Raw genomic sequence first — 14,937 nt, forward strand, 5'->3', positions numbered from 1 at the left:
ACTGCCTATTCAGGTTGTACATTTTTTAAACTACAGCTGTCATTGTAGAAGGGGTGGGATGCTGGTGGCCTGTGACAACTGGGGAACACGTAGCAGGAAGCAGTGTCTGTAAAAGTAGTTGAGGAGTTAGTAAAGAGAAGAGCAGTTGCAACGTCCCTCAGTAACTCCGAGAGTCACATAATTGACATTCACATTGATGAGCTTGAGTCATCAAGAAAAGATTGTATCACATGTAGATTGAGGCAGAGAAAAAAGACCTAGAAATCTCTTTTAAAATATTTTCATTGTGATTGTTTAAAGATAAGTTACAGTGATTTAAAGGGTAAGTATCAGTTATTTTGAAAATTCCTCTACATGAAATATCTTTTGAAGTTTCTAAATTTATAGGTGTGTGTTTCGGCAGTTCTGTTTCCTTCAGCGCATTGTGTTTCATGTACCATTACCAGATAAATAGTGGTACTTCAGGTTATGGTTGCATGAATAAAATTGGCTAGGGTTACTCTGTATTTTGTCTTACCAAGAAAGTAAGAATATATCATGAGAAGTTTATTTGAATCGGGTAGGTATTAGTGAATACATTCTGTATGTTAGAGATAGCATTGGGTGTTGGGAAAAGTAAAGATATATAAGATGGAGAGCTGTCTGGGTAAAATCAATAGAGTTTCTTTTTTCCCTGTTAAAGACATTGAAAGCAGACAAACCAACAAAACCCCCAAACTGAAGTTAACTCTTGCCCTTTTACTTGTACTAGCATTTTCCATACTTTGTATATGTGTTTACTGTTTTCAGTTTTAAGGCATTATAGACCTTTTGAACTAAATTTCAATCCTTCATGAATTGCTACATAATAAAAGTTCAGCTTTTTAAATTTCGCTTTAAGGAGAAATTAACAATTCACTCTGCCACCCCACTTTTGTCAGTATTTGAAACAGCTTCATTATTCCAGCTGTTTCCGTTTCCTAGATAGGAGATAAAAGTACTTTGGATTTGAGTTCCAACTTTACCCTTATTAGCCATATGATTTCAGATTACGTGTTTTATTTTTCAGTCTTGGGTTCCCAGTTCTTAAAATGAGAGTAATATATATCCTATTTTCCCCACAGAAATATCGTGAGCACCCAAAGAGATGTTGGAAACCATGATGGTATTAATGTACCATATGTTTTTACATTGCAAGCAATGCAACCTTTTTTTAGTAATACCAGAAATGAGTTCAAGCTTTATCCTCCAAAGTTCTGTAAATAATAGTATTCCAGTAAACATTTAGTTTACTCAAAACTTTTAACTGCCTTCTTGGCAAAGAGTGCACATTTTAAAAGCTTTCTTTCCATTCTTATTAATCTTTCATTGTCCCTATCCAATGCCTGTGTTCCTCTTTGCAGGAGAATACTGATCTATTCCAAGGAAATTCAGCTAGTCTTTCCACAGTGGGATAGAAATATGCAAAAGTGAATTCCTTATGTGTTTTTTTTTTCTCAAGTAGATGACTATTTCTGTATATATAGTAATAAGATCCACTTGAACTCTGACTGGAAAGTTGATTATATTTTTAAAATCCCATATAGACTGCCAGATATGTGGTGGTACTCTCATTTTATAGATGAAGCTATTCTGATTGACTTCTGTCTCTTCCTGCCTCACTTCTTGAGATTGCTTATGTGCTAGTTGTTAGAAATACAAAGTAAGTATGATATGTGCTTTGAAATAAACCTCGGTGTAAAAGATCTCTGCATTTGATAGATTGTTAATCAGACTCTATCAAAAATGTCTGAAAGTTACCGTGTTCTGCTTTCCTTCTTTAGAATCCGCATTTTAACATATATTTGAACAGAACAATTTAAACAATTTAAGTGATTTCTTAGTGAAATCCAATTCCCTAGTGAGGAGGAAAAAAAATCTGCCTACTTCTCTGGCAGTTCTAAACAGATGTTTAAGTACATTTTAAAGCACAGTTAAGACATTTCTTTAAAAAGTAATTATATGCTTTCTTTGCAGGAATAGATGTCAAATACAACTGTGTACTTTTGTTGAGATCTAGCTTGAAGGGAGTAATGATTTCATTTACTTCAAAATCCATTTGTCTTTAGATTGGCGTAAATGAAAATAAAAGTGAAGATGTAATTTTTTGTGATTTTATTATGTTTTCATTCTCTAAATTTTTTGGTTGGCTTGTGATAGCCATACTTTTTTGTTTTCCAAAGTTTTTTTTTAATTAGAGCATAGTTGATTGACAATGCTATGTTAGTTTCGGGTATACAGCAGAGAGATCAATTATACATGGATCTATTCTTTTTCAAATTCTTTTCTCATTTATGTTGTTACAGAGTATTGAGCAGTGTTCCCTTGTTGTACAGTAGGTCCTTGGTGTTTATCTATTTTATGTATAGCGGTGTATACATGTCAATCCCAAACTTCCGTTGTAGCTCTCCCTCCCATCCTTCCCCTCGGTAACCATAAATTCATTCTCTTAAGTCTGTGAGTCTGTCTTGTGACAGCCATTCTCAATCACAGTTTCATTCTTAGACTTAATTTTTTTTATGTAATATTTTCATTTGCAATATATATTTTCCCTTACATTTTAGTTAGTAGTTTATGAAATATATTTTTGTTTCTTCTGTATTAGAACTAGCTCTTGCCAGTACTTCAGATCATTATTCTTCAAATTCCATAGTGTGCCAGAATCATATTTTTTTAATCAATTACTTGAACCTGACCAAACTGGTCTAATGTGTGTGACAGAGTAGACTTTGGGTAGAATGTGTGGGCAGCTGTCCCTCTAGTTCATCTTCAGGCTGCTTCCAGACTATTCCTTCAAAAATACAAATTTATTTAAATCATTGCTCAGTTTTAGAAATTAAACTACACTACAGTTCCTGCTGTGTCAATTATAAAGTATTCTGTCTTTATCTTAAGAGTTTGTACTCTGATGATATCCTGTGGCTGGACTTCTTGGGTGGCTCAGTGGTAAAGAATCTGCCTGCAATGCGGGAGATGCAGGTTTGGTCCCTGGGTTGGGAAGATCTCCTGGAGAAGGAAATGGCTACCCACTCTAGTGTTCTTGCCTGGGAAATCCCATGAACAGAGGAGCCTGGCCGATTACAGTCCATGAGGTCTCAAAGAGTCGGACATGACTTAGCAACAAAACAACAACAATTCTTTGACTATATCCATTTCCCACCACTTGCCAACTTTGTAGTATAAACAGCATGTATTTTACGTTAGGCAGGTACAGGTTTCTTTGTTGACTTCTTCCTTTACTGGCTGTTACGAACATGAACATATTACTTTACCTTAGTTTCCTTACTTTAAAGAGGGGTAATACAGGGATCTGTCTCCTAGAATTAGCTGTTACAGGGATTTAAAAAGAGCCTATTTAACATGGCAAGTAAAATACTTGCCGTGGGATACTTATATCTAGACCTTTGATAGGCATTTCTAATCGTTGTTAGGTATCCAAATTCTTGTTTTCACCATTCACTTATATATCTATCATTTGTTAAAAAGCTTAAATGTTCTGGATACTTAGAATATGAATGTCACAGAAATCAACATTGTATTCCTTTTGTGTAGCAATTCACACAGTTGGATAAGAGAGAAAGGCATATAAAAATATTTTAAAATGAAAAGTAAATAAAATACCTCTTCTTTTATCTCTCTTCTCTTGTGTGAATCCCTTCTGTAGTTTAGTACTGAACTGCCGTATGTTTCCACAGTATGCTCAGAATATCATGATTGTGTACGTAACATCCTGTAGCATATATATATATGTGTGTATATATATTTTAACTTGACTGTCTCACCTGTTAGACTGAACTCTGTGAGTTTGAAGAGTACTTCACAGGTTGGCAGTTTTGTTTTGTTTTTTTTCTGTAAAGGAGCAGACAGTAAGTATTTTAGGCTTTGTGGCCATATGAACTCTGTTGCAACTACTTAACTGTGGTTTAGGAGCCTTACAAATAGCCATAGATAAATTATAAATATTGGGTATAACTGCATTCCAATAAAAGCTGGCAGGAGGCCAGATTCAGTGCACAGGTCTTAGTTTGCTGACCCCTGTAATGCTGCATACCTTTTGGCTGGCAAATGTAAGGCACTCAGTAAATGGTAACAATTATTTATGTATTAAATGCTTTCTGTATTCTGTATACTGTTGTAAACAACTTTATATATATTAGTTTACTTAATCCTTAAAACAACTCTTTGAGGTAGATATTATGGTCATCATTTATAAAATGAAGAAACTGAAGCACAAAGAAGTTAAATAACTTGCTTAAAATCATATAACTAGTTAGTGAAAGATTTGGGATTTGAACCCAGGCATCTGACTCCAGAGCCTAGCTTTGAATCATACCAGTTCTGATATGTAGAATTCCAGGAGTGTAATATTGATTCAGTATTAGGAAATATATTAATGTAATTCACTATATTAATAGGTTAATGGAGGAAAGTGTATGTTTCTCTCTTTGATGTTAAAAAAAGAAATCATTTTCTAAAATTTGGTTATCCCTGACAACTTTTTATCAACACAAAATAATATTGTAAAGAGACTACCAGAAACCTGTATTAAATGTCATAGTGAACTATTAGAAGTATTTTCATTAAAAGAAGGGAACATTGGTCAAAGTAGCCAGTACATTAAGAAACAAGAAAAATAACCTCTAAATAATGGGGAAGAGGAGTGAGGTGGGATATATTATAGTTACTATTTGCAGTTGATACAATTATCTACTTAGAAAATGTAAGACAGGCAACAGAAAGTTATTTAAATCAAAAAGAGATTTCAGTAAACCAAGTGGCTATCAGATAAACTTAGAAGATTCATTAGCTTTCTTATAAACCAGCAATAACCAACTGTGAAAAACAGTAAGAAAAGTAGAAGCCTAAATTATAAAATACTTAAGAAATTTTTAGAAATATGTTGCACCATCTGAAGAAAAAAAGTACAAGGAGATCTTAAACTAATAGAATAATAGTATATTCCTGACTGTGAGAACTTAATTACCAAGTTAATCAGTAAAGACAGTGTAATCCTAATTAGAAATCCAACAGAATTTTTAAAATGGGATTTGACCAACTGATGTTTCAAGTTTTGAGAAAGTGCACCAGTCTTTTGGACTCTGTGGGAGAGGGAGAGGGTGCGATGATTTGGGAGAATGGCATTGAAACATTTATAATATCATATGAAACGAATTGTCAGTCCAGGTTCGATGCATGATACTGGATGCTTGGGGCTGGTGCACTGGGACGACCCAGAGGGATGGTATGGGGAGGGAAGTGGGAGAGGGGTTCAGGATGGGGAACACGTGTACACCTGTGGCGGATTCATGTTGATGTATGGCAAAACCAATACAATATTGTAAAGTAATTAACCTCCAATTAAAATAAATCTACATTTTTTAAAAAGTGCACCAGAATGGACAGATACGTTTCAATATGAAGCGTAACAAAAGGGAATTTACCTTTTGTTTTCAAAGATAAAAAAACATACCGTAAAATTATAATTATTAATAAGAGTTTGGAGTAGGAATGAGCATGTTGATCAAAGGAACAGAATAAGGAATTCAGGAGGAGCTCCATGGTTACAGAAGAATTTATTATATGGTAAACAAGTGAGTAATGGAAGAGCTAGTCTATAAATGATGCCAGACAATTGGCTGTTCTGTTGAGGTAAAGATAATTTAAGTACTCACTTTGTGGCACTCTCAAAACTAAGTTCCAGCTGGACTAAATACATGCAGTAAGTAAAAAATAAAATGGCAAAAATTTTGGAAGAAATTAATTTTTAAAAAATTTCAGGGCAGTGAAAGCCATTTCAAATGAGATGTCAAACTTAAATGGCATTAAAAAAGACAAGCATGGTGGCTTGGGCTAAAATATTTGACATGTAATAGACAAAGTAATATTCAAGGTATATAAGGTGTGCCTACAAATCAACCTGGTAGAAAATGAGAAAGGATGTAAGTAGGAAATTCATAGAAGTAGAAATATAGCCTACACAGTTTTGAAGAGATACTCAAACACACCAATAATAAGAGAAATTCAAAACGTCGACGAGATAAGATGTTTTTAAATCTTTGTTAATTGGCAAAAATTGGAAAACCTCAGCTAAGTATCAGATTGGAAAGTAGCCACTCAAACTGTTGAATTTCGAGTATGAACAGTTTTATCTTTTTAGGGTAGAAGTTTAGCTATATCTATCAATTTTGAAGGCTTCCCTGATGGCTCAGAGGTTAAAGTGTCTGCCTGCAATGTGGGAGACCTGCGTTCGCTCCCTGGGTTGGGAAGATCCCCTGGAGAAGGAAATGGCACCCCACTCCAGTATTCTTGCCTGGAGAATCCCATGGATGGAGGAGCCTGGTGGGGTACAGTCCATGGGGTCGCAAAGAGTCAGACATGACTGAGCAAAAAGTGTGTACTTCTAAACCAAAAGTTTCATTTCTGTGTATCTATAATACAGAAATAATATCATAGCTTCATAGAGAATATTACATGATTTTTCCTTGAAGAAAGGGAAATACATGAAGAAAGATGAAAGCATGTTGTGCTCATCATTGGAATTATAGTGTACCCTCCTGGTAGAATATTAAGACAGTCATGAAAAAGGATGAAGTAGATACAGATATACTTCTTTAGAAAACTCTTAAGACATTTTACATGAAAAAGCGAGACATTCACCAGTCTACACAGTTATATTTAAACCACTCCCCAAACAATAAATAAATAAACCACTCCCCTAAACCTCATACAGGCTTCCCAGGTAGTTCAGCAGTAAAGAATCTGCCTGGCAAGCAGGAGACCCTGGTGCACAGGCTTCAGTAGTTGCGGTTCCCAGGCTGTAAACCGCAGCCCCAGTAGTTAGGAAACGTGAGCTTAGTTGCTCCATGGCACGTGGTATCTTTCCAGACCAGGGATCGAACCTGTGCCTCCTGCATTGGCAGGTGAATTCCTTACCGCTGAGCACCAGCGAAGCCCTGGCTGTGTCAGGTCTTAGTTGCATCTTGCAGGATCTTTACTTGTGGTGCACAGACTCTGTAGTTGCCATGTATAGGCTCAGTTCCCTGCCACATGTGGGATCTTAGTTCCCTGACCAGGGATTGAACTTGCATCCTCTGCGTTGCAAGGTAGATTCTCGACCACTGGACCACCAAGGAAGTCCCAAATTACACATATTTTTAAGAGTCACTCTTCTGGAGTACCATTAACATCAAACAGGGTAATTGAATTAATTATAATTAGTCTTAGGAAAAATAAAATCTAACATCATGTACTTATTGCCAGATCTGTGAAATGTTTGTTTTGGGGTGCTGGTAAGAAATAATAAGATGATTTTGCATAGTGGTTTCTGCGACTTTCATCTCGGTAAGTTTCACTGCAGGGGGATTTTAAAATGCTCCCCCTCCTCTTTTTTTAATCTAATGTAGTCAAGTTTAGAAAGTAAAAAATCGAGACATTTGAAAAAAAAAAAAGGATCTAAATTGGAAAAGTACATTTTAGGATATCAGTTCATAAGATGAATTAGTAATTTGGATAAAAGTCCAAGTTCAAGCAGAATTTCTTGAAATTTCCCTAAAGGATATTTAGATAGTTTATTACAGCTGGATGCAACTCTGTAGTTGCCTTGAGAAGTTGTGGCTTCTCAAGACCGTTCATTTTTAAATCAGAATTTTGATAAAAGTGAAAAAACCATAGCCATATTACAAAACAGTTGACAAAATAGAGAAAAAAATACTGTAATTCCACTATCTTAATATAGTTGCTACTGTAATTTTAATATTTTTACCTAATGTTTTTTCATATGTATATTTTCCAGTAATCCTAAAATGTAGATTTAAATGTACTAAATCTACCTTGGAGTGTATAAAAGCCTTGTGTTTCATGTGTGGCCTTGGAATCCTATAATTTTTAGTTTCATTGATTTAGACAAGGCAAAAGACCAAAAAAAAATTGGATTTCTCAATATATTAATAAATGTACATAATTTTCCTATGTGTCTGTCAGTTACACTCTGGCTGTAATCCAAGTAGGATCTTTCTTTGTATTTTCCCACATAGTTTTTGAACAAGTAGAGCTGAAGTTTCAAACCCCCGGCCAAGCTTATTTCCATGAGTTATCTACCTTGGCTTCTAGGTCTCGACTGTTATCATTATGACAGCAGCATCATTAAAATAGAACAAGTTCATGTAGAATGGATGGCTGTTAATAAAAAGGTTAGGAAGAGAAACTTTGGTAAAATGTATGCACAAGGAAACTGGTACAGTTTCAGAATTATGACAGGGACTGAGTGAGAAAACAGTACTGTTCCTAAACCTAGTAGTGTTGTAACCGAATATCTCCTCCCCCCACCCACCCACACAAACTCACATCTTGAAGCCCTAAACCTCAATGTGATTGTTTTTGGAGGTGGAGTCTTTGGAAGATTATTAAGCTTAGATGGGGTCATGAGGCTGGAGGTCTCATGATGGATTCACTAATTGTTATAAGACACAGAAGATACAGCAAGAGAGTAGCCATTTGCAGGCCAGGAAGAGGGCCCTCACCAAGAATCTGTGCTGGCACCTGATCTTGGACTCTCAGCCTCCAAGAACTGTGAGAAATAAACGTGTGGTGTTTAAGCCACCCAGTCTATGGTATTTTGTTCCAGTAGCACAAGCTAAGACAGTAATTGGTATGATAAGTAGAGTGCAATATCTAAAAATGTGCAAGTGGCTTTGGAACTGGGTGATGGGTAGAGTTTGGCCACCTCATGTGAAGAGTTGACTCGTTGGAAAAGACTCTGATGCTGCGAGGAATTGGGGGCAGGAGGAGAAGGGGATGACAGAGGATGAGATGGCTAGATGGCATCACTAACTCGATGGCCATGAGTTTGAATGAACTCCGGGAGTTGGTGATGGACAGGGAGGCCTGGCGTGCTGCGATTCATGGGATCGCAAAGAGTCAGACACGACTGAGCGACTGAACTGAACTGAACTGAATGAGTAGAGGCTGGACAAACTTGACGTATGTGCCAGGAAAAGGCGTGCTGCAGTCCATGGGGTTGCAAAAAAGTTGAACGCAACTAAATGGAACTAAGGTCCCTAGCATGAAAAGACTGGGCTGGGGAGAAGGAACGGCAGTTTAACCCATGTATTTGACCCATGTTAATTTCACCTACTTGGAGAAGGGACGGGAGCAGTGGAGAGCAGTAAAAGTCACTGTTTCTTTAACATTTTGGTCTTTGAATTACTCCCACTTCTCATTTCCCCCAGTAGAAGAACACTAAACCCAATCAGGTATCCCTTGCAAAGAGGACAAATAACCCTTGGACCCACAGTAACTTTGACTCCTCCAAGAAAGAAATGAGAATCAACATGCACTGAGACCCTACTATGGGCTAGATGTAGTCCTGAGTGCTTTGTGTGTAAAAAAGTGATACAGGCAGCATTCCTGTGAAGTAAGCGGTGTTCTCATTTCAGTATGAAGACACTCCAGCTCAGAGAAAAAAGTAACCTGCTCTAAGTCACAAAGAACTTACTTGTCAATCACTTGTTGCACCATCCAGCACCAGGGAGAATAGAGCACTAAGTGGTCTCACCCAGCTTAGTTTTCCTCCCCATGAAGTATTTTGGAAATTTGTAGAATTTATCTTCCAGTTTAGCCATGTATGTGTTGATATACATATCAGGTTATATTCTTTATATTTCTCTTTCATATGACAGGTGGTATTTCACATTTATTTTTTATCTGTATAGTTAGATTGCATTACCTGTGAATTTCATTTCAGAATAGGAAAGGGATATCTCAAAATATGTGATTATATTAAGGTAGGCTCTGAGTCTGAGGAACCCAAGAACTACTGCACTAACTAGTTACTCCCAAGTTCATGGAGAGTTGACTAAGTTTTGGAGGCAAATTCTTTACCGACTGAGCCACCAGGGGAGCCCAAAATTGTCATTAAGGGACTGCTAATGGCAAATAGTGAGAGCTTAGAAAGAAGAGAGGAGAGCTGGAAGAGAAAAGCTCCATCATTTCAGAGAATTCATAAATGATCATGGACAGAATGTTGGTAGAAATATAGACTGTAATGGCTATTCTGAGGAGGTCCCAGATGAGAATGAGAAACTTGTTATTGGACAATGGAGAAATGGTGATCCCTATTATAAAGGAGTGGAGAACTAGGCGGTGTTGTGTTCATGTTCTAACATTTTGTGGAAAGTGAAACTTGTGAGTGATAAAATCAGATATTTAACTGAGGAGATTTCTAACCAAAGTGTTGAAGGAGTGGCTTGATTCCTTCTGACGGTGTATAGCAAAATGTGAAAGAAGAGAAATGAATTGAAGAAGGGTTTGTTAAGCAGAAAAGAACCAGAAGTTAAAAGTATTTGGAAAATTATCAGCCTATCCAGGTTGCAAAAATGAGAAAGCACCTTCAGAAGGAAAAACACCAAGAGTGTGGCTCACCAACCATTTAATGAGGATATTAGTGTGGACCTGAGCCAAGGACTTAATCAGCATCTCAACAGAAGCTAGGAAGAGATGGAATTAAAAACACTGCCAGGTGGGGCTAAAGGGCCAGGTGTGAGACTCAAGGAAGCAAGGAGAATGCAATGAAGGAAGGCTTTAAACATGTGTTATTCTTCAAGAATAGAGAAGTATCCCAAAGGTGACTCAGGGTCATCAGGGCTGCTAGTACCACAGGGTCAGAGTGCACAGGCCTGAAGGGCAGGGTACCTCCACCTTGAATTCACAGAATGGAACTTCTGCCCTGCAGAGTCACATGGGTAAGACTCTGCCAAGCGAAAGGAATGTCTTTGGAAGTGATGGCACACCCCTTAGGGTCCAGAGGGCAGAGCCTGGAACCAAAGATATTCTTATTCTCTGGCCTGAAAATCTAATGGTATTTGCCTTGCTAGATTTTGAACTTCCTTGGGACCTGTCACCCTTTGCATCTGATTTCTTCCTTTTGTAATGAGAATATCTAATGCCTGTTTTACTGTTGTAGTTTGGAAGCATGAAACTTAACAGGTTTCACAGGTTCACAGTGGGAGAGGAATTTTGTCTCAGGATGAATTGTACCTCAGGTCTCACCCAAATCTGATTTAGATGCAATTTTAGACTCTGTGTTGAAATGGGTTAAGACTTTTGTGGCTCTTGGGATGGAATGAATGTGTTGTTTGTGTGTGTGTGTGTGTGTGTGTGTTTAATTTACATGAAAAGAGGATATGAATTGGGGGGGGGGGCAGGGGCAGAATTTAGTATGGACTAAATGTTTGTGTCCTTCCAAAATTCATATGTAACCCTGTACCATTATGTGTTGATATTAAGGAGTGGGGCCTTTGTGAGGTAGGTGATTCATGAGGGTGGAGCTCCTATGATGGGATTAGTGCCCTTTAAGTCCAGGAAGAGGAAGACAGACCAGAGCTTTCTCTCTCTTGGCCATGTGAGGGTACAGAAAGAAGATAGTCCTTTGCAAGCTGGGAGAAGGGCCCTCACCAAAAACCTGACCATGCTGGCATCCAGATCTTAGACTTCCTACCCTCTAGAACTGTGAGAAATAAATGTCTGTTGTTTAAGCCTCCCAATCTGTGGTATTTCGTAGCAACTGGAGCTAAGTTTGCAAGTATTTTTTTTCCATTTCCATAGGTTGCCTTTTCACTCTACTCAGTGTGTCCTCTGACGCACAAAAGTGTTTGATGTCCTATTTGTCTATTTTTGTTTTTGTAGCCTTTACTCTTGGTGTTATATCTAAGAAATAATTGCCAAGTCCAGTGTCTTGAAGCTTTCCCCCTGTTATCTTCTTGGAGAGTTATGGGTTTCACATTTGGGCCTTTAATTCATTTCGAGTTAATTTTTGAATGTGGTGTACAAGATAAGGGTTTAACTTTCTTTTTTTTGGCATATGAATATGCAGTTTTCCCATCACTGTTTGTTGAAGAGACTGCCCTTCCTTGTTGACTGGTCTTGGCATCATTGTCGAAGATCATTTGCCCATATACATGACAGTTTGTTTCTGGGCTGTCTGTTTTATTCCATTGGTGTATTTGTCTTTATGCCATTATCACACTGTTTGATTACTATGGCTTTGTAGTATGTTTTTTGAAATCAGAAAGCTTGAGTCGTCCAACTTTGTACTTTTTGAAATTATTTTTCTGTTTTGGATTCTTGAGATTCCATAGGAATTTTATTTTATTTTATTTTTTTTATCAAATACCTTATTTAATTGCACTTATTTTGAAACTTAAGGAGAGGACTTCTGGACTTTTTGCTACACACGGATTTCTAGAGAAAATATACTTTATATTTTCTTTTATTTTTTTTTATTTTTTATTTTTTCTGTTTCAAAACACATAATTTTATTTCACACACATACGAAATATTCAATAAAAATTACCAAATACTAGGCACAAAGAAAACCTCAATAAATTCTCCTATCCCTTTCCCAAACTATCTGTCAGGAGATTAAACAACACACAGAACTCTTGGGTTAAGTAAGAAATACAGCGTGAAATTAAAAAGTAATATAGAAATGAATGACAATGAGGTCAAATATCTAATGAGGCCAAAGTGAGACTCACAGGAAATTTTATGGAATTAACTGAAAATATCAGAAACCAAAAATAATGAATGAATTAAGCATGCTACTCAAGAAGTCAGAAAAAGAACAATAAAATAAAGCCCCCCAGAGGGGAACACTGGACTACTAAAAGAATTTTCATGACATAAACAAAAGGAAGGGTATTTGATCACTGAAATCAAAAGGCAGTTTGTACCATTTAGGAGTTCCCAAGTAAAACGTTCACTTAAACAGGCTTGAAATTTCTGCCTCCTCACTTCAGTGACGGCAACTTAATTGTGAGTCAGTCCACTTATTGCAAAATGGTGGCCAGTATCTTTCTGCTTCATCATCCACATTAAGAGAGAGAGGATGTATTTCTCTCCTCTCAGGTCTCAGTTCAGTCTCTCAGTCGTGTGTCTTTGCGACTGCAGGATGTGAGCCCTCCTTGTCCATCACCAACTCCTGGAGTTCGCTCAAACTCATGTCCATTGAGTCAGTGATGCCATCCAACCATCTCATCCTCTGTCATCCCCTTCTCCCATGCCTTCAATCTTTCGCAGTATCACGGTCTTTTCAAATGAGTCAGTTCTTCACATCTGAATTTTTCTGGAAAAAAAATGCCATTGAGATTTTAATAGAGATTACATTTGCTCTTTGATCTTCCCTGGTGGCTCAGAGAGTAAAGCGTCTGCCTCCAATGCAGGAGACCGAGGTTCGACCCCTGGGTGGGGAAAATCCCCTGGAGAAGGACATGGTAACCCACTCCAGTACTCTTGCCTGGAGAATCCCATGGATGGAGAAGCCTGGTAGGCTACAGTCCACGGGGTCGCAAAGAGTCGGACATGACTGAGTGACTTCACTTAGACTTTTCACTTTTCACTTTCACATTTGGTCTGTAGATTGCTTTGGGTATTATGGACATCTTAACAATATTAAGCCTTCCAACTATGAACACAGGATATCTTTCCATTTATTCAGGTCTTCTTTAATTTCTCTTAGCAGTACTTCATGGTTTCAGAATACAAATCTTTGTTCTCCTTGGTTAGATTTATTCCTAATTATTCTTTTTAAAAGTACATGAAACAGATATCAGATTGTTTCAGTTAGTTTATAGAAATGCAGCTGATCTTCGTGCATTGATTGCATGTCATGTATTTTTACCAAATTTATTTGTTCTAATAGTTTTTAAAAAAATCTTTAAGGTTTTCTACATTTAAGATCCTGTCATCTGTGAACAAAGATAGTTTTATTTATTTTTCCCCAGTTTGTATGTCTCTTATTTCTTTTTCATGCCCAATTGCTTTGCCTATGACTTCTAATACTGTGTCCAATACTATGAATAGGTGTGGTGAGAGTGGGCATCTAACCTTTTTCCTGATTAGAAGAAATCTTTCAGCCTTTCATCACTGAGTGTAATGTTGACTCAGGTTTTCACACATGGCCTTTATTACGTTGAAGTAGTTTCTTTCTGTTCCTAGTTTGTTGAGTATTTTTATCATGAAAGTTGTTGAATCTTATCAAGTGTTTTTTTCCTACATCAATTGAGGTGATCATGTGTTCATTTTAACTTTAAAAAATAATTTTATTGAAGTATATGCAGAGAAGTACATACATAGTATAAAGCTAAATTTATAATACACTGAAAGTGAAGTCATTCAGTCATGTCTGACTCTTTGTGACCCCATTGACTGTAGTCTGCCAGGCTCCTCTGTCCATGGGATTCTCCAGGTAAGAATACTGGAGTGGGTTCCCATTTCCTTCTCTAGGGGATCTTCTCCACCAAGAGATTGAACCCAGGTCTCCCACATTGCAGGCAGATTCTTTACCCTCTGAGCCACCAGGAAGCTTATAACATACTAGTAATTACCATGTAACAGCCTCCCAGGTCAAGATGTAGAATAGTAGCAGCAGCCCCAAAACTGCCTTCGTGCCCCTCCCGGTCCCCATCCTTTCTTCCTTTCCAAAGGTAATCACTACCTGATTTTTAATACCAGACAAATCTAATTAGTTTTTAAACTTTCTATAAATTGTTCAGTATGTACTCTTTTTTTGTGTGTCTATTTTTCACTCACATTGTATTTATAAAATTCATTTTTGTTGTTCTCTGTATCACTAGTCCATTAATTTTTATTGCTGTATAGTAGTGAGTTGGATGAATCAGATACAGTGTTCCATTTACTGTTGAGGGACATTTAGATTACTTATAGATGGCTATTAAAGATGAATGCTGCCATACATACCTTCATGTACTTATCTTTTGATACACATGCTCATGCATTTCTTTTTGGCATATACTAGGAGTCTAATAGCTGAATCATAGCCAGGTCATAGCATATTCATATACGTTCAATTTTGGTAGATAATATCAAACTGGTTTCCAAAGTGATTTTTATGAGTTTTCATTC

The 14,937-nt window shown here is 37.1% G+C and overlaps 1 protein-coding gene across 8 annotated transcripts in view; it reads left to right on the forward strand.

Annotated features, from left to right (window-relative positions):
• The window catches only part of FNDC3A (fibronectin type III domain containing 3A), a 114,315-nt gene that overhangs the window by 4,910 nt on the left and 94,468 nt on the right, over nucleotides 1-14,937 (forward strand). The gene's annotated exons all lie outside the window — the stretch shown is intronic.

Source organism: Ovis aries, chromosome 10 (assembly GCF_016772045.2).
Source record: "Ovis aries strain OAR_USU_Benz2616 breed Rambouillet chromosome 10, ARS-UI_Ramb_v3.0, whole genome shotgun sequence".
Lineage (NCBI taxonomy): Eukaryota > Metazoa > Chordata > Mammalia > Artiodactyla > Bovidae > Ovis > Ovis aries.